The sequence below is a fragment of the Bidens hawaiensis genome, unplaced genomic scaffold, assembly GCF_021521415.1.
Source record: "Bidens hawaiensis isolate Kalapana, Puna unplaced genomic scaffold, B.hawaiensis_p1.1 tig00000864_1, whole genome shotgun sequence".
Classification (NCBI taxonomy): domain Eukaryota; kingdom Viridiplantae; phylum Streptophyta; class Magnoliopsida; order Asterales; family Asteraceae; genus Bidens; species Bidens hawaiensis.
The window spans coordinates 4,057,039-4,060,236 of record NW_027491050.1 but is presented as its reverse complement, the minus strand read 5'-3'; the positions used below and the strand labels follow the sequence as shown (position 1 = coordinate 4,060,236).

The following is a 3,198-nucleotide window of genomic DNA, read 5'->3' as shown; positions in this document are numbered from 1 at the left end:
GGTGGTTGTGGTGGTGGTGGGTGGTGAATAGTGGTGATGGCGGACGGTGGGTGGTTGTGGTGGACGGTGGTAGTGGTGGCGCACAGGGGGGCGCGCGCGATGTGTTGGACATTGGGTGTTGGTAGAATGTTAAGAAGCGTGAATAAGTTGAACAATAGCTTATTTTTTAAGACTATAAAAGCATTTTTCAAATCTCTAAAAAGAAAAAAACAAACAGCATTCAGAAACTTATGTCTGCGCAACAACACCTAAATCTTCTTATAGCATGAATTTAAGTCTAAAACACTAGTGCTTACTATAGCAGGTATATTATGTACCCTGCTCCAATGATGCATATTTGATCTTACACATTTACGCTCTTTTATATCTTCCAAAACTGAGGATCTTGCACCATTTGGATTTGCAGCCATTTCACTTCCAATGATGGTTGAAGACTTTTAAGGATGATCTCACGCATACTAGGTTTAAGGATGATCTAATGCGTTCTAGGATCTATGATGATGGAAGCAGCCTTTGACAGAACTTGTGACAAATCTATGTAAGCTCCTGAATTTGTGGGAGTTTCTTGGAGAAGCATCCTTGGACATGTTCCTTCTCATTTCTTCGGCTTTCTTTTGTGCGACTCTATGTTTGTTCAATATTTTATCCAAAGATGCCGACTTCTTTTCCAAGTTTCATCTGATTAAACAAGAAAAAATACAAATAGTTTTAAGCATGTGTTCATAGTTCAGTTTAAAATCATGAAACCAGCCATCAATTTGGTTTCATGGTCGGTTTTTTTTTTGGTCAGTCAGTTTAAATTTTTTCAAACAGCAGCAAACAATTTGGTTGACAGTTTACAAACCGGTAATATAAAATCGGACCGGACCATAAGATTTGATTTGATTTTAACTTTTTAAATAGTTCATACAATTTATTTTTAATTGTTTATAATACAACAAATTTAAATTAAATTGGGTTAACCCTAATTAAATTTTAATTAAGTAAACTAGGCTACTGCCTAACTCCTATACTAGCCGAGTGACTAGAGATGTAAACGAACCGAACGCTCAGTGACTTGTTCGTGAACTGATCGGCGGGAAGTTCGTTTATTTAATATTTTCATATAGTTAAACGAACGAACATGAACACATCTCCCAGTCGTTCATTATGTTCGTGAACCTTCATTTACGTTCATTCATTTAAATTCTTTAATGTCTGTTAGTATACGTTTGTTTAAGTTCGTTCGTTAATGTATTCATTTAAACTTTTTAGGCCCATTACAACTTAGTCTAGTTTCAGTAACTCTTTAGACCAACATATTGTTGTTCACATTTACTAGGAATTGGTTTTAGCGTTAATGTTTCACATTCGTTAACCGTTTGGTTATACTATTAACAAACGAACATAGATAAAGACGAACAAGAAAACCTTGTTCGTTTAATTGTTCGTGTTAGATCATTTGCTGAACAAACACAAACATGCTCTGTTCGTGTTCATACGGTACAATATACCATATTTTGTATTCAAAAAGCTACCAAATATTTATAAACGGTGAAAACTTATAATAGTAACAAATAAACATCATAGGGACACGAAGACAAGAAGAGCGTAACATACAAAACCCCCCCAAAAGTATAGTTATTTAGTATATTGTTTACCAAAACACACCTCAAATTTCCGGATAGATGCCTCCGCTTTTGCACTTTGCAGATTCTCCCAGGCAGTTATCCTCGCTTCCTCTTTCTGGAGTCTACAGGTCACAAGACAACAAAGCTATTATTGTTGTCACATACTATAGTACTATACCTAATAAACAACTATCAACTGCCACGTGTCACAATTTTGTGAGCCCAACCTACTTTTCCCGCTTCTCTTATTTCACTTTTCACCCATTCTTAATACATAATTTCACAATTTGCAGCATTAATGAAAATTTCCTTTATTTAATATTTCATTTATTCAAATAATATATACGCAGGCGTATTAATTATTATTAGAGACTTACTTTGACAGTTTCATTGCTCCTTCTGTATTATTCCATGTTAAAGCTAAGTCATTAGCGCTTGGTGATTGAGTATTCTTGATTTTCATTTTGTGTCTTTTTGATTGTTTAGTCATAGTGGTTCCTTTGTCCACCTGGAGATCCCGGATGTCCACTCTAGCAGAATGGTGGCTGGTGGGTCCCACAGGTGGTGGAGGTGTAAGTGTCGGGGAGGCTTCAGGGCTGCTCTCAGGGCTCATCTGAGTGGCCATATCGCGCCGTGAAGCTACACGCGATATGCCATTTTCAACTTCCTTTTCATCTGTAAGCAGGCATCAAACAGATAAATGAGACGACACAAGTTTTGTAATTAAAATTAAAATAACAAGGAGTGTGCAGGAAACCATACCATTACCTGAATAACCGAACGTCTGAACCCAATCAAATACAGAAGGTTTGTTTTATGTTTTTCAAAAAGCCGATTTTTCGTTCAATTTTCGGCCTTGGTATCAACCAAAAACCAAACTATGAACCAACATAACTGAGCTGTAACTAAAAAAAATTGACTATGAGAAATTTATAAGAAATGAATGAATGTTGTAGCCCAAAAATTTCAAGTCCAAATGTGTAACAATCGATTAATTATTAGTTTACAAAAAGATTCATGCGTAACTTAATTATATTTGGCTACTTTTTTTGCCTTTTCCAGCCTAAATTTTAAAAGTGGAAAAACCGAAACCAAACCATTGTAAAAACCGACAGACCAAAACCGAACTGTAACAGAAAAGAAATAAGCAAATCCAATAAAATAACCGAATGTTTGGTTTTATGTATTTTTAAACCGATTGTTTGGTTCACTTTTGGTTTTGTCATCAACCCGAAACCAAAAAAATGAAAATAAAAATAACTGGAACTCTAGCCAGAAAAACCAATTTTATGGGAAACCTTCACACATTAGCAACTAAGTTTACGTCTTGTTTCACCAAAGCCAACTTACAATAAATTAATAAATAGTGTAGTTGAACTTTAGGCCTAAATGTTTAAGAATCAATTGATTATTAATTAACAAAAAACATTAAGGCCCTAGTATAACATATAGGTTAATGGAAGAAAGATTGAGATGGTTTGGGCACGTGAAGAGAAGACAAACGACGGATCCTGTTAGATCAGTAGAAAACATTACTATAGAGGGGAGGAGGAGTAGAGGTAGACCCAAATTGACTTGGGATGAGATT

The 3,198-nt window shown here is 35.4% G+C and overlaps 1 long non-coding RNA gene across 1 annotated transcript; it reads right to left on the bottom strand.

The window, feature by feature from the left end:
- Nucleotides 1-284: 284 nt before the first annotated feature.
- On the bottom strand, nt 285-2,281 carry LOC143543169 (uncharacterized). Its single transcript, XR_013137029.1, has 3 exons — nt 1,988-2,281; nt 1,649-1,732; nt 285-678 (listed from the first exon to the last, which is right to left on the bottom strand). It is a non-coding gene; the product is annotated as an uncharacterized LOC143543169 (long non-coding RNA).
- Between the last annotated feature and the right edge of the window lie 917 nt (nt 2,282-3,198).